Source organism: Hyperolius riggenbachi, chromosome 1 (assembly GCF_040937935.1).
Source record: "Hyperolius riggenbachi isolate aHypRig1 chromosome 1, aHypRig1.pri, whole genome shotgun sequence".
NCBI lineage: Eukaryota > Metazoa > Chordata > Amphibia > Anura > Hyperoliidae > Hyperolius > Hyperolius riggenbachi.
This window is the reverse complement of record NC_090646.1, coordinates 453,363,454-453,390,395: the sequence shown is the minus strand read 5'-3', so window position 1 is coordinate 453,390,395 and position 26,942 is coordinate 453,363,454. Positions and strand designations below refer to the sequence as shown.

Below are 26,942 nucleotides of genomic sequence, written 5' to 3'. Positions count from 1 at the left end.
GGTGAGTTTTGCCACTGCTGACTGAGCCATTGCCCTTTGAAATGGTGTGAGATTTTGGAACGGTAAATAGGAGGCCCAATGAAATCCTATGGGGGATTTTACCAATTTTGGACCCCTGTAACTCTGGTTTGCAGAGATGTAGGGACCCCATCTTTGGAATCCAAGTCTAACAATATGTCTTCTACCTGCATGAGAAATTTCGTGAGATTCAGACGTTGCTAACGGCCATGGCTGCGATTTATGTATGCCACCATCACTACCATTGAAATAGCCCAAATAAACAGGTTTTTGTGACCCTAGGCTATGACCTCTTCGGCCTAGGGGCCCGAAACTCACCAGTCATGTTACCCCTAAGGGTCCCTACAATGCTAGAAAATTTGGTACTGCTGAGCCATTGCCCTTTGAAAAGATGTGAGATTTTGGAAAGTGAAATAGGGAGGCAATGAAATCCTATGGGGGATTTTACCAATTTTGGACCCCTGTAACTCTGGTTTGCAGAGATGTAGGGACCCCATCTTTGGAATCCAAGTCTAACAATATGTCTTCTACCTGCATGAGACATTTCGTGAGATTCAGACTTTGCTAACGGCCATTGCTGCGATTTATGTACGTCACCATCACTACCATTGAAATAGCCCAAATAAACAGGTTTTTGTGACCCTAGGCTATGACCTCTTTGGCCTAGGGGCCCGAAACTCACCAGTAATGTTCCCCCTAAGGGTCCCTACAATGCTAGAAAATTTGCCACTGCTGAGTAATTGCCCTTTGAAAAGATGTGAGATTTTGGAACTGTAAATAGGAGGCCCAATGAAAGCCTATGGGGGATTTTACCAAATTTGGAGCCCTGTAACTCTGGTTTGCAGAGATGTAGGGACCCCATCTTTGGAGCCCAAGTCTAACAATATGTCTTCTACCTGCATGAGACATTTCGTGAGATTCAGACGTTGCTAACGGCCATTGCTGTGATTTATGTACGTCAGACTCGCCACCATTGAAATTGCTCAAATAAACAGGTTTTGTGACCCTAGGCTATGACCTCTTCGGCCTAGGACTGCATTGAACGCGACCCACGCATTGTGCGCATTCTGGACAACACCAATTACTGGGTTTATACCCTTCTGGATCCACGGTACAAACACAATGTTCCAAAACTGCTTGAAGAAAGAGCCAGACAGGTCAAAATGGAAGAATACCAGCAGGCCCTTGTGGAGACTTTAGAGAGGAGATTGACATCCTCCCCCTCCTCTAGCCAGTTGTACGCCGACAGACTGACTTCCGCAAACCCAGGACGACCAGGAGGGCAGCAAACAACACAAGCCGCAGCTAGTGCCCAAAAGGGAATGGTATCGGCAGTGTCCTTGGAGTGGGAAAATTTTCTGACACCCATGCAGCAGCACACAGAACAGCAAGCGTGCAGATCCACCTCCAACACCGATCGCCTGGAGAAGATGGTCAAGGACTAAATGTCAGATGGCGTAGCTGTGTTGAACAATCCATCTGCACCCTTCAACTATTGGGTATCGAAGCTAGACACCTGGCACAAACTGGCAATGTACGCAATAGAGGTGCTGGCTTGCCCGGCAGCCAGCGTTATGTCGGAACGCTGTTTCAGTGCTGCCGGAGGCATCGTCACAGATCGGCGGCGTATCCGCCTCTCCACAGAAAATGCAGACCGTCTGACTCAAATTAAAATGAATCAATCCTGGATTGGAAACGACTACGCAACACTCCCGGACCCCAACCAAGTAACATGAACAATGAACATCTGTGATGGGTTAGCGTTTCCGGTCCCTGTTTATTGAACCTCTCATCTGTATTACATTTATGACTGCGTGGCGACAAAATGCAAATTGCTATCCGCACGCTTCTTGTCCTCATGCAAGGCCTGGGTTGTTGTGTCTCAAAGCGTGGCCTTCTCCTCCTGCGCCACCCTCCTCCTGTTCCATCACGTGTGCTGCTGCTGGGTTAGCGTTACCGGTCCCTTTTCCTGGAACCTCTTATATGTATTACATTTATGACTGCATGCCGACAAAAAGCATGTTACCTGTGCAAAGAAAACAGACATTTCCCGCATTTAAAAGACAGTTTTCCCTTTGAAACTTTAAAATCGATTTTCTCAAAAACTATAAGCTCTTTTTGCTAATTTTTTTTTCCTCTTGTACCCACTCCCAAGGTGCACATACCCTGTAAATTTGGGGTATGTAGCATATAAGGAGGCTTTACAAAGCACGAAAGTTTGGGTCCCCATTGACTTCCATTATGTTCGGAGTTCGGCCATGTTCGGCCCGAACCCGAACATCTAGATGTTCGCCCAACACTACACGTGACCCGTTCGGCCAATCACAGCGCTAGCCGAACGTTCGGGTAACGTTCGGCCATGCGCTCTTAGTTCGGCCATATGGCCGAACAGTTTGGCCGAACACCGTCAGGTGTTCGGCCGAACCCGAACATCACCCGAACAGGGTGATGTTCTGCAGAACCCGAACAGTGGCGAACACTGTTCGCCCAACACTACATACAAGCCATTTTGCTTACTAAGCATGATATATGCTGCCTATATCTAAGGGAGGGCTGGGGCCACTGCAGTATTATATAGGGAACTAAAATGGAAGCACTACAAGAAAGAGTATCATAAGTGGAGGTACAATAAGAGGAGACATTAAGAATAAATAAATAAATAACACTATCACAATAGACATTATAACGGAAGGCACTGAGAGTTGGCACTATAAAGGAAAGCATTACAACCATGGCCGGTGTAACACGAAGCTCTGTACTAGGAGGCACTATAATAAGGAACAATATAATGGAAGAAAACATAAGAGAAGACACTATAATTAAAGGCACTATGCTAACCTATTTTAAAATGGCATGCACTTTAAGAGGATGTACTGTAATGGAAGGCATTAAAACAGAGTACTATAATACTGCAGATGTAGGCTGATAATTGCACTTGGGAGAAGGGAGGGGCTAGACACAATGGTTACACATGCTATGGGGGAATGTGATGAATGCATTCATTTTACTAATGTGCATTTTATTTTAGGTCTTAAAGGGGAACTGAAGAGAGAGGTATATGTAGGCTGTCATGTTTATTTAAGCAATACCAGTTGCCTGTCAGCCCTGCTGATCCTCTGCCTCTAATACTATTAGCCATAGCCCCTCAACAAGCATTCAGCAGATCAGGTGTTTCGGTGGCTCATTCTTTAAAGTCAGATCTGACAAGACTAGCTGCATGCTTGTTTCTGGTTTTATTCAGATACTCAGATACTACTGCAGAGAAATAGACCAGCAGGGCTGCCAGGCAACTGGTATTGATTAAAAGGAAATAAATATGGCAGCCTCTGTATACCTCTTACTTCAGTTCCCCTTTAAGATGATGTTGTTAGTAAAGATCTTAAAATATAATATACAAATACAAATCTACTTTTATTTCTTTCAAGAATGTATGACACTATCGCATAAGAGTGTGGGGCTTGTGCCATGAGTACTAGTGCTTTTTTGTCACCCATTAATGTAGTATTTACACTGTACCAGTGGCTAACAAATAATGGCGGAGTTCCACTACTATAGTGGAGCTCTGCAGGTGCAGATTTTGAGCAGCTATGTATTTTCCATTTTCCATGCAGTAACAGCCTTAGTGAATTGACATTTCACAAAATGTTTGGTAAAAACAGTTGTTTTCTGCTTTATTGAATACAGTAATGCTAATTGGATTAAAGCCAAGAAATTATGATTAAAAGAAATCAAACAATTACAGTTTGCTGAGTTATCAGAAACTGGGCTCCACATTTACAGGTTCCAAAATTGGTGTTCCTAGAAGAACAAAAAGAAAAAGAAAAACTGGAAAAACAAGAAAATGTTGACTGACATTCCATTGTCACTATTACATGTTAAATAACTGATCTGAAGTGATAACTTTGGTAATGGGGAGGGTGGATTAGCAAACAATAGTTAATGAGGTACCGTGCATTTTCAGCAGACTGTTTCACTGTACATTATCATTTTAAAATTCATATCTGATTCTAATAGTGTCAGGTGTGTGAATCAAAATTGTCATCTCGAGAGATTAGAACCAGGGAAACTCCAGGGAACCAGAAAAATACAAAGAAGAAACAGGAGCCTGTAGTGCAACATGCAAGCACACCAAAATATAAGAAAGTTAGAAGTATTTACCAATTTCTGTTTGCAATTACTTGCAACCACTGTAAAGGATTATAGGAGAGTTCTGCCTGGGCTTGATTTGGTGTCTAAATGGTCACTTTCCTGTTGGTGGTAGGTAGGATAGAGCCATTAATTCATGATCGCCTAAACCACCCAGCACTTTGTTGCTGCGTTTACCTGAAGAATTGGGAAAACCCCCGAAATGCGCTGCTGTTAATTGTGTGCAATAAATACTCATTTCATTATTAAAAGAGTTTAGTGATATCAACTTTTATATTACTACGCTAGTGTTCCATGAAATGGCAAAGAAATTAGACTTCAAACTTTTTTATTTGCAGAAAAGAATTTGAGAACCCCCACAGCTTCATCATGTTCATTAACCTCTTGAGGACCACAGTGCTAAACCCCCCCTGAAGACCAGGCCATATTTAGTAAAATCGGCCACTGCAGCTTTAAGGCCAAGCTGCAGGGCCGCACAACACAGCACACAACTGATCCCCCCCTTTTTCCCCACCAACAGAGCTCTCTGTTGGTGGGGTCTGATCGCCCCCCATTTGTTTGTTTGTTTTTTTACAAATATTTATTTCTATTTATTTTTATTAAATAAAGGTATTTTTTTTCCCTCTCTCTCTCCCGCCCACCCCCGCCAGCCAATCACGGTGGCCGGCTGTCATAGGCTTCAGCCTATGAGTGCCGATTGCTCTCTGGTGCCCCAGGGGGACAGCCGTGTCACACAGCTGTCCCCAGTACAATGCTGCCATGGATTGCAGCACTGTACTTAGTAGAAAGATGCCAGTTTCGCTGTCTAACAGTCTCAGAGACTGAAGGTGGGGTGGAGCTCCACCCCCCAAGCAGGAGATGTGTGTGCAGCCTGCGGGCAATCTCCGCCAGTAGCCGGCTCCAGGACCTGACGCCAATTGGTGTTAGGCGGTCCTTGGGCTGCCACCGTGGCCACGCCCGTTGGCATACGGCGATCGTTAGGTAGTTAAACTTGTATTCCAAAAATGTGTGTTTTGTCCTATATGAATCTCATCACTATCCTTTTTTACGGTTAAAGTATTTTAAAGTACACCTCATCTGAGAGGGATATGGAGGCTTCCATATTTATTTCCTTTTGGCCTGGCAGCCCTGCTGATTTATTTGGCTGTAGTAGTGTCTGAATAACACCAGAAACAAGCACGCAGCCAATTGTGTCAGATCTGACAATAACGTCAGAAACACCTGATCTTCGGCAAGCTTGTTCAGGGTCTATGGATACAAGTATTAGAGCCAGAGGATCAGCAAGACAGCCAGGCAACTTGTGTTGCTTAAAAAGGGGAATAAATATGGCAGCCCTCATACCCCTCTTGCTTTAGTTGTCCTTTAAATAGTAAGATAGGCTTTTTGCTCTTTATTCTACAGATCTGCATAAGTTAATTGGCTTCCCCCCTAAATTGGCCCTAGACTACAATATGTACATACACTACACAATATAGACATATGACTATGGTAGGGAGTAGGACTAGATTGTGAGCTCCTATGAAGGACAGTTAGTGACAAGACTATATATACTCTGTACAGCGCAGCGGAAGATGTCGGTGCTACAAAAATACTAAATAATAATAATAATCTGCATGGGGGGAATAAGGAAGCCTTAAGGGCCTTTTTCCACTAGCCTGCGATTTGCGATTTGATTCTGATCGCAAATCGCAAGGTACATTAAACTAATGGAAACTGCAGCAGCAATTTCCATTAGTGCGATCCGATTGCGAAGCGATTTTGGTCAAATCGCAATCGTTGTTCTGCAGCGTTTTGTATGCGATTGAGCTGTACTATAATGAGTATAGTAGCTCAATCGCAATCGCAATCGCATGGTGGAAATTGAAACGCGATTGCGATCGCATTTCATAGTGGAAAAGAGCCCTTAAGGAGTACTGTAAGGGGGTAAGGGGGAAAAGAGTTGAACTTACCTGGGGCTTCTAATGGTCCCCCGCAGACATCCTGTGCCTGTGCAGCCACTCACTGATGCTCCGGCCCTGACTCCGGTTCACTTCTGGAATTTCTGACTTTAAAGTCGGAAAAAAACTGCGTCTGCGCAGCCGAGCCCTCCCTCCCGCTGACGTCACCAGAAGTGCATTGTGCAGGCCCAGTACAGTCTGCACCTTTGCAGTACGCTCCTGGAGATGTCAGCGGGAGCGAGGACATGGCTGCACAGGTGCAGTGGTTTTCCGACTTTAAAGTCGGAAATTCCAGAAGTTAACCAGAGGCGGGGACAGGAGCATCGGTAAGTGTCTGCGGGGGTACGGGATGTCTGCGGGGGACCATTTTAAGCCCAAGGTAAGTTTAACTCTTTTTCCCTCTACCCCCATACTGTAGTCCTTTAAAAAGGTCTTTGGAGTTCCCTTTAAGTTTCTAAGTCTCGGAGGTTCTTTGACTACCTTTATTTTTTAACTTTATTTGGTTTCATCGCATATTTTCCCACAAACAAAGTGTGATGATGATGTGGCACTATCATAAAAGGCCAAGTAAAAAAAAAACAATTTTGCTGTGATTCCAGGTTCTGCTGCAACTTCTAAAATGAGCCAAAGAATATTACACACCGGGATATGTAAACTAATTCAGAAAAAAAAAATGTTGGATCTATACACAAACTATGTTGCGCAGTGTCTCGCTGGAAACCAGTACTCTGTAGTCAAAACACAGATTTTCCAGGCAGTTCTCTGTGCAACTTAACAACATTAATTTGGAATAACTGCTGCTCACAATCATTGCCAAAAAGATCCTGATAATTTTATGAGAGGATAAAGCTTCTGGAGACGAGCCAGGCATACAATATGACATCCTCCTACTAGAAACATTTGAATTTTATGCTAGTCACATTTCTGAAAACTTTCAAGCTTAGGCATGATATTTTTATATGAAAAGAAAATAATACTTGATTTAAAAATGCTTTACTCCTGCACTAAGATGTGAATGTTTAAAGACAAGTAACATTAATATGAAACAATCGAAATCAACAGAAAATGCATATGTAAAATACGTAGGCTTAATAATTACATAGTGCAATGATGCACTAGTTGTCATGACAACCAATCATGTTTGCTTTTTTCAGTTAGGATCACTGGATTAATCAATGCTGAATGCTGATGTGTAACTTGCTTCAGTGGGGTACAACATATTTGTGTCTTCACATATTTTTTTTCAATAAATCTGAGGTAGGTTCATTTAAAGGAAACACAAGGATTTTTTTTACTTATTTTGAATTGGTTTGCCATTTTGTTTTTTTAGGTTATATGGTATCTTAGTATTATAAACAACAGGGCACTAAAAAACAAATATGCAGTGTAATGGCATTTTTTTTCATGCAATGTATTATAATAAACATATACTTTATAGATTATAAGGTTCTTTACCTTCTGTATATACAGCCACATACAAAAGTTTACTTATTGGAGGTACAGACCGTCTATGATCTTGGCACATGATTTTTGTTATGGTCAAATCATACAAGTTTTTTTCCCCTTTTTGGATTGTAAACTTTACTATATACATTGGTATTACAATTTCTACTGGAAAGTAGCTTAAATGGGGACAATTAACAATAGGGCACTTGCTCCTTTCTTAGGTTTCAATAATTTTTATTAAAGGATTTTCAAATTTTTACAGTCATATTAACAATGACATTTGTGCTGAGTTGTTAACTGAACATACATGAATATATATAGGTATGCATAAGTATACAGCATATAAAATAACAATATGAAGAAAAAGAACAGTTTACATGGAAGTATAAGTCATACCATCAACAATGCTTGATCAAGATGTTATAATCAAGGTTATAATCAGGGTTAAAAAAAAAACAAAGTTGTGAGTCGCTTATCTGCAACCAATGACAGCATAAAAACTTTATTCAAATGGTATAATTCCTCAGTGGTTGCTTGATAATTTCCCTGGTACCTAGCAATAGTAGGTATTCGAATAAAAGTCTATGTATTACATAAGCATTTCCTTTTCCAGATATTGAATGAGTAAGTCAGATGCACAATATATGGGTCACGTCATTGCAGAAACTGGTGTTGAATTAACCTTCTATTATAGATGTGGAACTGCACACCCGATGTTTATAAAAGCTAACAAGTGAGTTGAGCCGAGATGTCTGGAAAATGGGGGATTAAACCGCCCTACAGAGATTCCAGACATCTTAAGACTCTGATTATCAGGACAGAAGGGTGTGGTGTCCAGCTCCACAACTAGATATTTTATCCATGTTCCCAAACTATCTCTTATAACCATATGACCCATGTTATATATGAGTACCTCTCTTGGCCCTCTTTTATTATGGTTGTTGCTTTATTGCATCATGTTTACTGTTTCAAGTGGTAATAAAGGTTCCTCTCAACCTGGAAAATGGGGGTCAAAGCCTCCCTACATAGATTCCAGGGAGTAGATCCTCATGAAATCATCTAACATGATATATGCCAGAGGGTGTAATGACAGTCAAGCATAACTTGAGAATTATCCTTTAATAAGCCCATTAAAGCTTTTAGAGCTTATCTATTAAACTCAACTATTTTAGAACTAGACTAAACTAAAACTAAACTGAGATTATTCTGATCTGAATAATCTGCCGAATACAACATCTAATATATCCAATATATCCAGGGTTTTCCGTAGGTTTTCTCCACATTTGTTGATTGAAGACAACATCCAACAGGTTACCGTGCAATAGATCTTCCTAAGTTTCCCTAAATGAGAGGATTCCATTCTTTAAGCTTAAGTATATGTTGTTCTAAATCTGCTATTACCTATCCTCCGTATATCTAGAACTCCAATAATTTGGAATTAGTATATATGACAGGCCATAGATTTGCCCTTCTCAGGAACGGCTGCAGGGTGCCACATTTAATGGCCCAGGATTTTTCAGCTAGTAAATTAGATTCTACTTGTCTGAGTATATTATCTATTTTAGGAACAGTTAAGGATTTCCAATTACATGCAATCAGATTTCTGATTGTAATAAAGATATGATTCATTATTAGCCGTTCCCGAGGGGGCAGGTCCATTGTGCCTAAGTGGAGTAGAGCCATGCCAGGGGGGATTGTGTTGAAGGATACTGGGAGTTGTTTAAAAGTGTCGACAACGTCTGTCCACATCTTCTGGAGCTTAGGACAACTCCAGAATATGTGCATAAGGGAACCTGTATGATTGCATCCTCTCCAACAGAGAGGGGATGATTTAGGATCGAATTTAGCAACCTTCTCTGGGGTCATGTACCAAAGCCATACACACTTGAGAAAACTTTCTTGGTGACTGATACAGTGTGAGGATTTCCTCAATGATTTGTATGCCATTTCCCAATCGTCTTGACCAATATCAAGTTGAAGAAGTTCTTCCCATTTGCTCAATTGCCATCTGGGTATTTCATCTTTTAGTTCTATTATTGATTTATATAAGGTAGGGATACCTTTCAGGTTTGATTTTTCTGGTGAGATTAATTTCTTAATTTTAGGTGGAAGAGCTAATGGGGTAAGGGGATGTCTTGCTAGGAATCTATGAATTTTAAAATATATAGGTTTGTCAGTTATAGGTATGCCATACATTGTAGTCAGATCTTCAAATGACCTAATGTTAGTATCTATCAATAAGTCCTCTATAGTGCTAATGCCACATGAGGACCAGTGTTCTAAAGTTAGTTCTATGTCTTTTATGACAGCGTTAAGTGAGGTTAATGGAGTAGAGATCTCAATAGCCAGTGGGTCTTTCTTAAAAACTTTCATGGTTTCTTTTAAAATTCTTAACATATTGGCTGATATTGGGTTTTTAATATTTGGTTGGACCTTCCAGACCAGTCTGGATTCTAAAAATGATTTATATGAACCATAAGGCAGTTGTTCTTCCTCTATATTGTGCCATTGTTTAGTAGTGTCACTCATCCAAACTGTTCTGGACTGTTCAATTATTGTTGACTGATAATATTTTTCAAGATCTGAGATACCAAGGCCTAAGTCGGAAGTAGGAAGTGATAAAATTTTATTCGAGAATCTAGAGTGTCTATTCATTAAAATAAATTTATTGAGTGTTCTCTGAAGGCTAATAAAGAATTTTTGGGGGATTCTAATTGGGAGGTTTCTAAAAAGGTAGAGAAGTTGTGGGAGTATCATCATTTTAAAAGCATTGGATCTACCTAACCATGAAAATTCTAACTTTGCTAGGGCATCTAGACGAGATTTTAATTTTGTTATCCATGGGTCATAATTTTCTTTATAAAGTTGGGCAATTGTGGGGGTAATGTTGACACCTAGGTATTTTATAGATGTGTTAGTCCAAGAATACTGGCAAGAGTTCTTCAACTTGTCTATATTAGTTTGAGACACATGGCAAGGGAGGATTACTGTTTTACTTTTATTTAATTTGTAGGATGATATTTTGGAGAAGTGATCTAATTCGGTTGTTAAATTTGGGAGGGATATTAAGGGTTTTTGTAGATATAAAAGTATATCATCAGCATACAGGCCTAGTTTAGTGTTGGTTTTAGTTTTTGTAAGTGGGATGCCGTGTATTGCTGGGTTATCCCTGATTTTTTGAGCTAAGGGTTCGATGGACAATACAAAGATTAACGGGGATAGAGGGCAGCCCTGGCGAGTACCATTGTTTATGTTGAAAGATGATGATGTTGAACCAGACGAGGATACTCTAGCCGAGGGTTGTCCATATAGAGCTAAAATGGCTCTATGAAGAAAGCCTGTCAGACCAAATTTGGTCAGGGTTTTAGATAAATATAACCAATTGACTCTGTCAAACGCCTTCTCCGCGTCTAGTGAGACAAAGAGAGTAGGCGTCTGACAGAGTCTGAGTTTGTGCAATAAAGCAAGAACCTTTCTGGTGCCATCGCTAGTTGTTCTCCCTTTGACAAACCCAACCTGGTCCGGGTGGATCAGTTGTGGTATGAGGGGGGTAAGTCTGTTCGCAATGACCCTGGCATAGATTTTAATATCCGTATTTAATAGCGAAATAGGTCTGTAACTGCCAGGGTCAGTTGGATCCTTATCAGGTTTGGGAATGGTAGAGATTATAGCTGAGAGGTTTTCTTTGGGAAAGGCGCCTAGGGTAGCTACCTCGTTAAACATATTAGTGAGAGGTTTTGAAAGGATATCAGTAAAGATCTGATAATAGTCATTTATAAAACCATCTACCCCAGGTGCCTTATCCTTTTTTTAAGGATCTTATGGCGAATTCGACTTCCTGTTGGCAAAAGGGTATTCCAGTTTGTTTTTGTTCGAAGTCAGTGAGTGATGGGAGTTTTACAGATTCTAGGTACTTGTCTATTTCAGTTCATGAGGGGACATGTGTGGTAGGGTCAGACTCAAGATTATAGAGGGATTCGTAATAGGAAGCCAAAGCATCCACAATATCCTGTGGGTGGTGTACTATATCTTTAGTTCTTGGGTTTTTAATTTTTATGATACGCTGGTATATCCTTCTCCCCTTGATCTTCCTCGCCATGGCCTTACCAGCCTTATTCTTTTCATAGTACCATGTCTCTTTTAAAGCCGTTTGCCATTTATCATATTGCTGGTATAAACAATCTGCTAAGTTTTGACGATTTTCTTCTAATTTTGGGATTAACTCTGTTTTGTTTTTGGCATAGATTTCTAATTCAAGGGATTGGATTTTTTTGAGCAATGGGTCTGTTTTTTCCTTATATTTCCTTTTTTGTATGGCACTATACTTAATGAAAACACCCCTCATGAAGGCCTTATGGGCATTCCAGAGAGTTGTTTCAGAGACCTGTTTATTGTCGTTGAATTTAAAATAGTCCTTAAGTTCTGATTTAATATGGGGGAATGAATGTTCCGAATTAAGGATGTATTTATTCATTTTCCAGTTTCTGTATGGTTGGGAAGAATTTTGAAGTTGGAGTTTGATTACAAGGGGGGGAGTGATCAGACCAGATCCTAGAACCAATCTCTATTTTAGAAATTTGTGGGAGAGAAAACCTGTTTGCCAAACAGTAGTCTATCCTAGAAAAGGTTTTGTGTATGGGGGAATAAAAGGTGTAATGTTTTTCTGTAGGGTGAAGGCACCTCCACACATCAAAGAGTTCTGAGTTAATAAGGGTGGATTGAATTGTTGCTGGAGGTCTTTTACGGCTAAATGTACGATCTATATTCAGATCAGCTACTGCATTTAAATCGCCTGTGATAAACAGGGAGCCTTTTGCTAGATTATTAATTTTTGTAAGTTTTTTGTTCAAATAACTCACTTGATGTGTGTTTGGTGCATAGATATTTGCAATTGTTATGTCCTGAGAATTTATTTTACCATTAATGACCACTAATCTGCCGTCTTTGAAAGTATGAGCTTTCTCCATTACCAAACCTACTGAATCTTTAATTGCAATAAGAACACCAGCCTTTTTCTTTTTTGGGAGAGATGAGTGGTAAATTTGTGAATATTGGTATAGTTTGAATTTTTTGGCACCTAGTTCATTTAAGTGGGTCTCCTGAATGCATAGTACATCAATTGAGTCATCTTTAGCTAACTTCTGTAGCAGATAACGTTTCCTGTGAGAATTTAAACCTCGTACATTTAGGGAAAGTATCTTAATTTCCTGTGACATAGTAGAGCAGTAAAAATTGCTTTGAGTTTGTTACATCATATGAGTTAACCTTATGGATGTTATGACATGCACTTACACAATTTCCTGTGTATTTGATTAGATGTCGTCCTTTTAAACAGCTGTTAAAGGAGCAAGAAGGAACCTGGATAGAATCGGAGTAAATGTTGGACGTTAGGGCATACTTAAAAACTATATCAACATCGAAACTATAACCTGGACCGTATGGGTCAAAGATAACCAATAAGTTCAATGCTGCTGAAAAAACAAAAGTTACAGCTACAATATTAACAGTACTAGAACACATAGCACACAAAGTGCTGTTTCTGTGAAACTTTCCCCTTAAGGGGGAAGAGGAAAAAGGAATGTAGGCAGAGCCAACAGGTAGTCCACCTAGGGTATGACCTAGATGTCAAAGGACCATTAATGTGGACACAGTCCAGAACAGTTCTCCTGCAAGGAACAAATTACTGATGACCTTGAGGGGAAAGGTCTCGTGTGGGGGAAAAAAACAAGTTTGTGGCTGGACACCCAACTGCTCAGGAACCAGAGGAAGCCACTGCAGTTTCCCTTACCTCATCTTGGACAGGTGGTTGGGTGGTATCCATGGGTTGTTGGATGTTACTTCTGGGAGTTTGTCTAGGTGATGAAAGCTGTTTAGAGAGTGAGACTTGGTAGATAGGTTTGTCTTTCTTTGGGTCTCTTGGGGTGAAAATAGGGATGTCCCATTTAGCTAGTAGACCTAGTGCTTCTTTGGGATCCCTAGCAACATGAGTCACTCCGCCATCTTTGATTAAAAGTTTTGTTGGGAAGCCCCAGGAATAATCAATCTTCTGATGTCTTAGTGTTGTAGTGACTTGGGAGAATCCTCTTCTTGCCTGTAAGGTAAGTTGTGAGAGATCCTGATACAGGGCTAAGTCTTGATAAGGTTTTGGGAGCTTCTTTCCACCTCTAGTGGCTGAGAGCAACGATTCTTTAACGTGAAAAAAGTGGATGCGGGTGATGACATCCCGTGGTAGGTGCTTGACAATGTGGCTTGGCTTGGGTAGTCTGTGGGCTCTGTCAATCACCAAATCAGTTTCGGACAGTGTAGGAAAGGTGGTTTTGACCAAGTCCTTTGCTCCTTTCTTAAAGGGACTCCGAGCAGTGCAGAAACTATGAGGAGAAAGAGAGCTTTAAAATTATATCCATCTTTCCATGGTTATATTGTATTACACAGGGTGACTTTTTCCTAAAGTCAGCAGCTCCATTCTGCTGAATGGAGCTGCTGACACTGGTGAAAGTGTCATCCTGTGTAATACAAGTAACTATGGAAAGATGGATATCATTTTAAAGCTCTCTTTCTCCTCTTTCTGGCGACACCCAGATCGTCGCCCTACGCCTTTTAGTTTTCTCTATTTTCGCGATTGAAATTGCGGTCGCAGCAATTTCAATCGCGAAAATAGCAAAAACTAAAAGGCGTAGGGTGGCGGTTTATATATCATTGGAAAAAGGAAAAAGAGAGCTTTAAAATAATATGCATCTTTCCATAGTTTCTGCACTGCTCGGAGTCCCTTTAAAAAGGAGATCCTGCATTTAGCCAAAGTTGAAAAAGAGATATGTGTCCCTAAGCAACTAAACTTAATTACCGGTTGGTTTGCAATCTGGTAGGCTGAAAGCTTACTCACTACACCTATCCTTGAGTGTGGTAGGAGGAAATTATTATTATTTAGTATTTATATAGCATGGACATCGTCCACAGCACTTTATAGAGTATACGTGGTCATGCCACTAACTGTCCCTCAGAGGATTAATATTATTATTATTTATTGTATTTATAAAGCTCCAACACATTACACAATGCTAAACAATAAATACATAAAATGATACAACAATGAGAGATGTAACTTAACAAGGTTTTACATCATAGGACAAAGCTATACAAGGCAAACAGTACAAAATACACTATCATGCTCACAATCTAATCCCAGCCATAGTTTTATGTCCAGTATATATATCTATCATAGCCTAGGGCAAATTTAACGGGGAAGCTAATTAATTTAACTGCTTGCTTTTGGGATGTAGGATGAAACCAGAGTGCCCAGAGGAAACCCACACAGAAACGGGGAGAACATTTAAACTCCATGTAGATAGTGATGTTGTTAGAACCGGGGGGCCAGCGATGCAAGGTGAGGGTGCTAACCACTACTCCACTGTGCTGCAAAGTGCTTATCTATTTTAGGGGTGTACTTGGTCAATGTTAAAGCTCTCTGTCCACAGCACTGGAATGTTTCTCTCTCTCTCTCTCTCTTTATATATATATATATAGCCGTAATTTTAACCTTATTGACAAAAAATAATTGGTCCTATTTGCAAACTCCTAGTCCTTATAGTGACTTACTATCAACTTACCTTTCTGCCACCATTATGTTCAAATCATAGTCATGACTGTGACTTTCTCCATTACTTTTATGCCTTTACAAAAGTAATAGATCATTTGTGAAAGTATGTGCAATGCAGAAGCACTTTGGCCCATAACAGCCTTTAAGGGAACCTTAACTGACAGGGATATGGATGTTTTCTTTTAACTACTAGCTGACCACTCCACGTCGATTGGCGTGAACATGGCGGCAGCCCCAGAACTGCTCCACGCTGATTGGCATGAACGGCTTTCAATGGGGCTAGCAGGAGATCACGCATCTCTGGTTGGTAGGCAGAGCTCCGCTCCACCTTCAGTCTCCCAGCAGTGACTGTTAGACGGAAAAACCGCCATCTATGAACATAGTACAGCTCTGTGATCGAAGGCAGCGCTGTACTGGGGACAGCCTAGTGACACGGCTGTCACCCTGGGACACAGGAGAGTGATCGGCTGTCATAGGCAGGAGCCTATGACAGCCGATCGCTGTGATAGGCTGACTGGGGGAGTGAGGGAGGGAGGGAAAAACATAAAAAAAAATAATGATATTTATATAAAAAAAAATATTTACAAAAAAATAGATAAACACTGGGGGAGCAATTAGACCCCACCAACAGAGAGCTCTGTTGGTGAGGAGAAAGGGGGGTAACACTTGTGTGCTGATTTGTGCGGCCCTGCAGTGAGCCCTTAAAGCTGCAGTGTCCCAATTTAGGAAAAATGGCCTGGTCTTTAGGGGCGTTTAACACTGTGGTCCTCAAGTGGTTAAACAAAATCAGTTGCCTGGCAGTCCTGCTGATCTCTTTGGCTGCAGTAGTGGCTGAATCACACACCTGAAACAAGTGTGCAGCTAAACCAGTTTGATTTAAATCAGAGCCCCTGATCTGCATGCTTGTTCAGTGGCTGTGGCTGAAAGCATTAGAGATATAGGATCAGGAGGAGAGTCAGGCAACTGGTATTGTTTTAAAAGGAAAAATCCACATCCTTCTCAGTTTAGGTTTCCTTTAAGCAGCTGAATTCCTTCTATCAGTCAAAAAAAAAAGACAATGATTTTAACTGTTCAGTTCCCAAATGTTTACATAATATTGTTAAAAGAAGGTGATACAACATAATGGTAAACAAGCCTGTGTCCCAACTTTCAAGTACTATGTGTGGCGAGAAGTTTGGTAATTTCTAACTGTAGAGCTCCAGACATCCGTTCCCTGGCTCAACTTCAAAGACAAGTTAACATTAACCTACAAATAGAAAGGGCAGCTATATTCCGATTTCATACCACAACTACCCCATATCTGCAAGTTTCATGGCCTTCCAAGCCACTTTAACATTAGCTAACAGAAGCTTCAATCAAATCCTCTACTGACTTTAACTAAAAGTGTATAACAGTAAATTTCCTTAGTCAATAACTAGCTCCAGTTTGTTGATTGACTGATGGACACGATGTTAATGTTTTGTTAATCTGTTCATATGTCAAAAGGTTTGTACAAGTTTGATTAATGCTTAATCCTTTGTAAAACCTCAATAAAATTATTGTTAAAATATTTTACATAGCATCCCATCTTGTTTGGAGATCTAGTTGTAGCTCTTCAAATGCAGATGCAAATACTCCACATTGTGAAATAAGTATATATTTTCATTTCACTATTCTGGTTGTGTAGCTTGGCAAAAGTCCTTCTAGCACAAAGTGTGCCCTATTCTGTACATTTTGCAGTTGATTTTCAGGCACAATAATAATAAATATTTTTTGTCACTGGCCAATATGTGGCAAGTGCATTTTCTGAGCCAAAAATGCACTCATTCTCCGTGCACCATGCTATCTTTTGATTTAATTTAATGATTCTGCTATGCTTTGAGGCATTCTGGGTCAGAGACTTAGTTGATATGTTAAGTTTAGAGATCAATGAAGAACAATGGAAAATACAAGTGATCCAGGAATTCAGGACTAGATTAAAAAAAAAACTGCTGATAAAAGCCATACATTTGGGGACCCCGCTCAAGTCTTATCACATTATAGCAAAGACTGTTGAAAGGTGAGAGTATTAAAGTATGTTTTATTGCACCACCTGAGCTCACTATCAGCAATAACTTATTTTTAATACCCGTACAGGACCAATTTGTAATCAACCACTGCTGGATATTCTCACATTTCTCTGTCTACACAGTGACAGAGTGTTATGAAGAACTACTATGAAGGTACTCAAACATATCTTATTCAACAAATCTAAACTTTTATAATGGGGTAAAGTATAAGAGTCACTTTAAAGCCAATGGGTACCGCTAATAAAAAAAAAAATCAGATACTCACCTAAGGAGAGGGAAGGCTCGGTCCTAATGAGCCTTCCCTCTCCTCTCCCGGTGCCCTCGGTGCTGCGCTGGCTCCCCCGTTCGCGTCCGCCGCCGCAGGAACTTCGGGAGCACTCGGGCTTCCGAAGACGGGCCGCTCCATACTACGTACGTGTGAGTGCGTCATAGAGGGCGCTCGCACATGCGTAGTATGAAGCGGCCGCATCCACGGGAGTCCGAGTGCTCCCGAAGGCTTCCAAAAGCTCCCTTCGGCATGCGGAAGTGGCAGTATTTGACCGAACTGGTTGAATACTGCCACGGGGGATCCTGCGCAGGACTGGGCACCGGGAGAGGAGAGGGAAGGCTCATTAGGACCGAGCCTTCCCTCTCCTTAGGTGAGTATCTGACTTTTTCTTTTTTAAACCGGTAAACATTCACTTTAAGAGTACAAACAATTAATATTTCAAAGGTGCATAGGGTGGCAGAGCAAACATACACATTTTGTATGGTATTCAAATTACTATTTTTCAAACCTTTAAAGTAAACAGGATACCTCTGGATAGTCCTGAGACTTCCTCCTCCATCCTTGACCCAACAAATCTAGTGCTGGAACTCGCTAATCAATGCAGCAAGATATTGTTGGATTTGCTCTCGCGGCTGCACTCCCCTCCATTCACAAGCGCAGCTGTACAGCACCTGTGCATGTCCTGTTTGCTCCTGCACAGTAGCACAGAGTACAGTAGCACAAAGCGGGGTACACAGATTTTTCCTCCATACACAAGCAACTTCATGCTACTGCGCTGGTGCATATGGACTCAGAGAGGAGCACAGTTGCAAAATAAAAGGTCCTGGCAAGCAGCAGCGGGATGCAGGATGACATTGGAAACCTCTGGATCAGCTTCCCTCAACCTAGGTTAGTTTTTTATCTTTTTTCCCCATACAGTTTTGCGCTAAATCCTAAAAAAAGATTATACTCATTTAGGTTTTATGTAGAGGTTTCAAATGCCAATAACGTTCAACCCTACTCTAATTCTTCCTACATACTGCTTAGCAGAATGCGTAATAGCAATTACTAGGAATGATCAATGAGATGCTAATAATTTTAAGTTGATGTAAATGTATATTTTATGAAAACATATGCAGCTTGGATTTGGGACAGAAAAAAATATTAGCTACTGCATTCTATTGATTCAATACCAAGCTACATACATTAACATAACAATAAGATACAATTTGCACCCCCGTCCATTATGCTCACTCCCTAGCACTGAAATAACCTCATCTCCATGTCTGCAGAAAGAAAACTCAAAACTTTGAAATAAAAAGGAGGCGTTTTTCTTCTAAACACACATATAGGCTAATTTTAAAGTGGATCCGAGATGAAAAACTAAGTATAACAATTAACTTGTCTATATATCTTATCTAAAGTTTAGATAGTTTACACAGCAAATGTAGCTGCAAACAGCTTCAACAGAATATGATTATTTCTTCCTGTGATACAATGACAGCGGCCGTGCTCTGTTAGTAAACATTACACACAGTCAAGCTGATCTGCATCTCCAGCCCTCAGCCTGTTAAAACCTAATTCCCCCTCCTTCCTCGTACCCTCTGCCTCTGAAATCTCTGGCTAGTAACACCTCCCTTTCCTCCTGCCCAGACAGAGCTCCCATAAGCCCTTGCTACTGTCTGAAAATGCCAAGGCCCTCTGAAAAGCTGTGGGCGAGGCTTGTTCAGTTTATAGGGAATTAGAGTATTAAAACAAAAACAAAAAAGTATTTAACTTGAGGAATGTCCTATAAACTATATGAAAGGAACACAATTATGCAATGAGTAAAAGTTTATCTCGGATCCACTTTAATACATTTCAAAAACACATAAAATAGTTACAGTATAACTAATTCAAAGCAAAAGAAAATGTGCTACCTAATTATACTTTATCAAAATGCTATCAAGCTACAATAATTTTGTTTGATTTATCATCAACAGGAACAACAGTAAACTAAAACATTATTGGTTGCTATGTCTACCGTATTTCATCATTGTCTTTTAGATTGTCTTATTAAACAATCCCATGTGTTATTTGATGTACATGTCTGATGCATGGTCTTCTTTGAACAATGTATTTTTAACATTACAACAAGTTAATCCCATGGGATGTAAAGTGCAGTAGATTTGAACTCTTCTGCTTATAAAGGTGTAGCAATTTGCGAAGGGTAAGCTATAGATGTCATTCAGACTAACATGCTATATATGTTCTGTAGAGTTGGGCCGAACCTCCGATTTTAGGTTCGCGAACCGGGTTCGCGAACTTTCGCGGAAGGTTCGGTTCGCGTTAAAGTTCGCGAACCGCAATAGACTTCAATGGGGATGCGAACTTTGAAAAAAAAAAAAAATTATGCTGGCCACAAAAGTGATGGAAAAGATGTTTCAAGGGGTCTAACACCTGGAGGGGGGCATGGCGGAGTGGGATACACGCCAAAAGTCACCGGGAAAAATCTGGATTTGACGCAAAGCAGCGTTTTAAGGGCAGAAATCACATTGAATGCTAAATGACAGGCCTAAAGTGCTTTAAAACATCTTGCATGTGTATACATCAATCAGGGAGTGTAATTAAGGTACTGCTTCACACTGACACACCAAACTCCACTGAACAGAACAGGTATGCAGTGGCGGGTTCACTGAACAGAACAGGTATGCAGTGGCGGGTCCACTGAACAGGTATACAGTGGCGGGTCCACTGAACAGAACAGGTATGCAGTGGCGGGTTCACTAAACAGGTATACAGTGGCGGGTCCACTGAACAGAACAGGTATGCAGTGGTGGGTTCACAGAACAGGTATGCAGTGGCAGGATCAATGAACAGGTATGCAGTGGCAGGATCACTGAACAGGTATGCAGTGGCAGGATCAATGAACAGGTATGCAGTGGCAGGATCAATGAACAGGTATGCAGTGGCAGGATCAATGAACAGGTATGCAGTGGCAGGATCAATGAACAGGTATGCAGTGGCAGGATCAATGAACAGGTATGCAGTGGCAGGATTAATGAACAGGTATGCAGTGGCAGGATCACTGAACAGGTATGCAGTGGCAGGATCAATGAACAGGTATGCAGTGGCAGGATCAATGAACAGGTATGCAGTGGCAGGATCAATGAACAGGTATGCAGTGGCAGGATCAATGAACAGGTATGCAGCCAGGGACAAGCTAAGGCTAACTAATCTTTCCCTATGAGAGACTGCAGTAGCTCGCCCTACTCTAACTAATGCAGGCACACGAGTGGCCACGGCCGCCGCTGCCTGCCTATATAAGGGGGGGTGGGGCTCCAGGGGCTAGTGTAGCCTAATTGGCTACACTGGGCCTGCTGACTGTGATGTAGAGGGTCAAAGTTGACCCTCAGTGCATTATGGGGCGAACCGCAATGGGGCGAACTTTTCCGCAATAAAGTTCGCGTGCGGTACCCGCACGCGAACCACCTAGGTTCGCGCGAACCAGGTTCGCCGGCGAACCGTTCGGCCCAACTCTAATGTTCTGTCTATATTTTGTGCACATAATGAGATAGATAGATACACACAGATTGCATGATTTCTTTGTCAGATGCTCTGGTTTATTATATTAGTCCATTTCAGTAAACATGTATTTTAAGATACACTTGAACCTCTAGCCCAGACTGTCCAATTTACTAGCAAAGTCCCCTCATTTCTAACACACACAGTTTTCAAATAACAATGTTAAAACTTCTTTCTGCAGCAAGAAATACCTGTTCTGGAACATCTACAATCACTAACAGCCTTAGGCACCCCTATTCTGTTTGCTTACTTTTAAACTTAGGCTGAGTGGTGCAGCATGATAACAAGCCCCCAGAGGTACTGCAAGTTTCATTTTTCTATCCCTAAAGGGAACTGCTGCTCATTATCACTTAGAAAAGCATTCCCAGTGGTTGATGAGAAAGGAAATGAAGCTTAGTCACATTGCATAATATAATTCAAGTCTTACTGATCAATAACTAGCCTGAAATGTAGTCTAAAAAGTAGCTTGCACAAGTTATTCCTCTTAATATTGTGCTATACGGTGGAAAACACATATAGAACGAGAAAAGTAAAAGGATAAGAGCTAAACATCTACAGTTACACTATTAAGGTTGGTGGATATATTGAGCCAGATAGCAAACAGCAAATATTAGATTATTTTAGCATGTAAGAAATTAAGATTATAGTTTGTGGTAGCTGCAGTACCGGTACGGTGGCATAGGGTTCAGCACTCTCGCCTTGCAGCGATGTGTCCCCAGTTAGAATCCCAGCCAGGGCACTATCTGCATGAAGTTTGTATGTTCTCCCCGTTTCTGTGTGTGTTTCCTAATGGCACTCTGGTTTCCTCCCCATCCCAAAAAATATACATATATGAGATACTGTACATACATAGACATATGAAAATGGTAGGGATTGGATTGTGAGCCCCTCTGAGGGACACTTAAGTGACAAGACAATACACTTTGTACAGCGCTTTGGAAGGTGTTGGCACTATATTAATACTAAATAAAATTAATAATAATACTCAGGTTGAGCCAGGATTTGATATGCTGATAAATATCAGGTCAATTAGTCAGCAAAAAAATATATGGTAAGAAGAGACATGTTTTATTAGATACTTTAGTTCACTGAACAGAATGATGTAAACCCATGTGGCTAACTATTGGAGGTATTTTTGTGACTGGTGTATTTATGAAAGATCAAACTGGATCCTTTCAACAAGCATTTGGTTAGCAATCGGGGTCTAGCCAGATGATACTGAATGGACTCCCGTCATGCCTTGTCATATTGCTGTACCTGATGATGGCAGCCTAAGTTCTTGGCTTTTGGACATTATCCCCCCGTGTCCTTCAAGAACCTGTATGAGCCAAAACCAATTCCGGGTACAACCCCCATTTGTGCTTGGCGAAATAAATGATTTTGACTCTGATTGACTCCTGAAACAGTGCTACCAGGAACTGTTTTAGTAGACACTGGTCTGATTTGTTTATATCAAAATAAATTGGGAAGGTCAACTCTGAAGAAATTACATTTGAGATCCAGACAATAAAGATACATTTTTATTACTATTGCTCTGCAAACTAAATAAGATATTAGTTGATCTCCCATATCTATAGGATAATATTCAATATATATATAGTACTCTGAATCATTGACAGTAAAGGGGTCCATAATGTAATGTCCTTTGTAATCTAAACCAGTTTTAAGAGGAAATCAAGTAGCCTCCCCCATATGTTTTTGGGATGTTGAAGAAAACAGTAGTAGTAGAGGAAATGTATATGATGTGATAAACATGCAGACAGTGTCCTAGTTGGATTTGAACCTGGAACGCTAGCACTGTAAGGTAATTGCATAGGTCCCTTAAATATCACATTGCCAATAGTTACAATTTAAATGGCATATTGCCTGAATCTAGAGTTAAACAATAACATCAATTCTTAATCTATATTGAATGTGTAGATAGTTGCATTGGGGAGATGAGGCTGGTAGGATTCCAGGTACACACAATACATAAGTACTGATTTTTTAATTGGTTTCCTGTGAAATCTTGAACTTGGACATTACAGAGTTACCTTAAAGGACAGGTCCGAGAAAAAAAAAAGATTTACTTTCCCTGGTATTCCTCCAGCCCTTGGCAGCTAATATGTCTTTCACCGCAGCTCTGGTGTCCCGGGGTCCCCTCCGGATGGCATCTTCTGCACCTGCGTAAGAGGGATATCAAGACTGCCATATTGATTTCCTTTTAAACAATTCCAGTTGCCTGTTTTCTGGCATCATTAGTGTCTAAATCAAAAACCCCAAACAAACATATGGCTAATCCAGTCAGCCTTGAGTTAAAGCACCTAATCTGCATGCTTGTTCAGGGCCTATGGCTAAAAGATTTAGAGACACAGGAACAAGAAGACAGTCAGGTAACTTGCATTTTTAAAAGGTAATCAATATGGCAGTTTCTATATAACTCTCACATCAGGTTCCCTTTGAAGCAACCTTTACATTTTAAAGGCAAGCCTGGATCATCCAGCAGGCCGATAGCTCAATGGGCTAACACCGGGAGATACCTGCTTAATACTACAATTCTTGTTTTGAATTACACCAATATAGAATTTAGCCTAAGCCAGCTGTCACAATGGAGCTTTTAGATGCTGGAATGAAGTGTAAAGTTTTCAATTCTGTATAAGAAAGTATTGACCTGTAATAACCACTAAGAATGAGCTTGAATTTTTGCCCAACTCAATATTTTCATGAAAACAAAATGAAACTTTTTCCAAAAATATGAACTATCTTAAAATGTTTTTGTTCATTGACTTCCATAAATATGGTGAAAATGTATTTTTGCAGGTTCATAACATTTTTGAACATATTCTCATCTGTGTGAAAACATGTTTTCTCATGCTTATCTATTCGCATCTCTCAAAAAATAAAGGAGAAATGAAAATCCCCACATTCACTCATCACTACTAACCACAGATAAAAATAAAAAGAGCCAAATTATGCACAACTTACAATTACGAACAAAGACTATTTTGTTTTTAATTTAGCCATCTGTAATAGGAAAATCGCAACAGCTGTGCTTAACCACTTCACCACTGAGGGGTTTTACCCCCTGAGCACCAGAGCAATTTTCACCTTTCAGCGCTCCTTCCATTCATTCGTCTATAACTTTATCATTACTTATCGCAATGAAATGAACTATATCTTGTTTTTTCCGCCACCAATTAGGCTTTCTTTAGGTGGGACATTATGCCAAGAATTATTTTTTTCTAAATGTGTTTTAATGGGAAAATAGGAAAAATGTGGGGAAAAAAATAATTATTTTTCAGTTTTCGGCCATTATAGTTTTTAAATAATGCATGCTACTGTAATTAAAACCCATGAAATGTATTTGCCCTTTTGTCCTGGTTATAAAACCATTTAAATTATGTCCCTATCACAATGTTTGGCGCCAATATTTTATTTGGAAATAAAGGTGCATTTTTTTCATTTTTGCGTCCATCCCTAATTATGAGCCCATAGTTTATAAAGTAACAGTGTTATACCCTCTTGACATAAATATTTAAAAAGTTCAGTCCCTAAGGTAACTATTTATGTATTTTTTTTAATTGTAAATTTTTTAATTTTTTTTTAATTACAAAAAAAAAAAAAAATGGGGAGTGTGGGAGGTAATGAGTTATTTTATGTGTAAAAGTCATTTATTTGTATGTGAAAAATGTGTAGGGTGTAGTTTACTATTTGGCCACAAGATGGCCACAGTAACTTTTTGTTTTAATGCGACCTCCAAGCTTCCTTCCGGAAGCTTGGAGGAAGTATAAGGAGGCTGGACACGTGAGTTTTTTCTCACAATGATCGCGCTGCCCATAGGAGAGCAGCGGATCATTGCGGGGCTTAGATCAACGAACGGGAATGGATTTTCCCATTCATTGATCTCTGGGCGAGCGGGCGGCGGCGTGTTTACTAGCGGCGGGCGGCGTGTTTACGAGCGGGAGCGCGGACAGCGTCGGGAACGCGGAAAGTATGTATTTCTCCGTCCCTGGTTGTTAAAGGATGGAAAAAGGGGCGGAGAAATACGTACGCGCGGGGGTAAAGTGGTTAATTATAAGATGTATCATATTTATAAGCTGTTATATTAGTCGTATTACTAATAAAAAAGAGTATAACATAATCCTCCTCTCATTCACCCTTTATTTTTCCACCACTAGATTTGTTCATCTGAACCATATCAACCACTGTCCTGCTGCCTCTATCAGTACCACAACTGGTATCGCTTTCAGGGCTTTCCTTTCCTAAATGAAATTCATTTGTTTAGGTTTTTCACATTGTAGATATTAGATGTGTGTACTTAACTATCCCTTTCAAATAGATTGTCTTTAAAATTAAAACAAATGATTTTTCAGATGTAAAAAACTAGCTCATAGCAAGGAAGACCCTCCTGACATTGCTTATACAAGGGCTGATTATAATAGTGGTGGGTGCAAGTACCAACAAGCGATTATCAGGTTTTAATATGCATTATGGTGCAGGAATATTCTGCGAACAGAGTAAACCCTTCAGATATAAAAGCTCAGACCAAGATAGGGACATTAAAAACAAATGTGAGGCTATGCTAAAAGGTCACGTAATATTGACACTGGTTAACTGACCTGATCAAGATCAAATTTGAGTACGTTTTAATTTTCAACTACTTTATTCAGCTTTAACCATTTAAACACATATAGTAATAAGTCTTTTTTATCTGTTTTTATGAGTTCAAGGTGGCGAGTTGTCACATTCCAAAGTTACTTGGGACAAGGAATGTAAACAGGTAATATGAAGCCACTTTGATATTTGTGTAACTCAAGACCTCTGTAAACAAAACTGCATTAAATGCATCAGATAAGAAAATTGAAATTACATGCAAAATGGCAACTTCCAACAGCCAATAGTCGGTGCTTATATGTCAAGAGCTCAGCACTTTAATTACAGCTCCATGCCAATCATTATACAATTACCAACATCCGTCCTGTGGTTCTCAATTGCCTAATCTTGTTATTTGAGATCCACCAAAACTCAAACAGCTGGAGAGCAGAACATTCCCCTATAGGAATCCCTTATTTTAACCAAACACTGATTATTTTAACTTGAAACACTGTGACAACATGAATATGTGTTGATGTCATTCATAATCAGCCTGGCAATTAGGATACTTTCATGCTGTCATTTAGGAGCACCATTGTTTATTTACACATTATTTTAGATTGTTCTGCAATTAAATGGTTCTTTCCTATAGGCACGTGTTTGATCTCATTCTTGAAAATAAACCCTACAGATGGTAATTTTTTTTCTTGCAGTTAACTTTTACATACGCAAGCTCCCTTTACCATATTGAAGATTTTTTATATATTTTTGTACTGTGCATCAGATTTTTAATTTTGAGTATTTCAATGCTAAAGATAAGCACAGCAGTACTGCTGAAATAATTGTATCTTTACTACAGAAACTACTTCTTTACTTAATCATCACGCTATCATTGCTGATCTTTTAAAAATAAGTTACACTTTAAACATAAAAAAGTTACCCCTTTATTTACAGAGCAAAAGGATTGAAACCTTTATCTGTGTCCCTTACAGGGGATTGGAAGTGAAAATAAAATTATGATATATGAATTGTATGTGTAGTACTGCAATAGAGCATTAATAACAAATACATTATTCTAATATTGTTTCCACTGCAGGAAGAGTTAAGAAACTTCACTTGTTTTTTTATGCAAAAGAGCTGCTCTGAGCTCTCCGACCCAACTTGGGTCAGCTACAGTGCTATTATCTGGAGCACTTATACATCAAAGAAACAGTCAGAGATTTAGATAAGAGTTTTATTGCAGGGAAGTTGGAAGGGTCATTAGCACTGCTTGTTTTATACTTTAAAGTGTGGCTTATAATTGCAGATATGACAGAATATGAGAATAATGCAATATTATAAAAAAAAGCTATATATCTGAAAATAAAAAT

The 26,942-nt window shown here is 39.9% G+C and overlaps 1 long non-coding RNA gene across 1 annotated transcript; it reads left to right on the top strand.

The window, feature by feature from the left end:
* Positions 1-7,271: 7,271 nt before the first annotated feature.
* Positions 7,272-25,759, top strand: LOC137553766 (uncharacterized). Its single transcript, XR_011027288.1, has 3 exons — positions 7,272-7,358; positions 17,257-17,342; positions 25,704-25,759. It is a non-coding gene; the product is annotated as an uncharacterized lncRNA (long non-coding RNA).
* Positions 25,760-26,942: the final 1,183 nt, after the last annotated feature.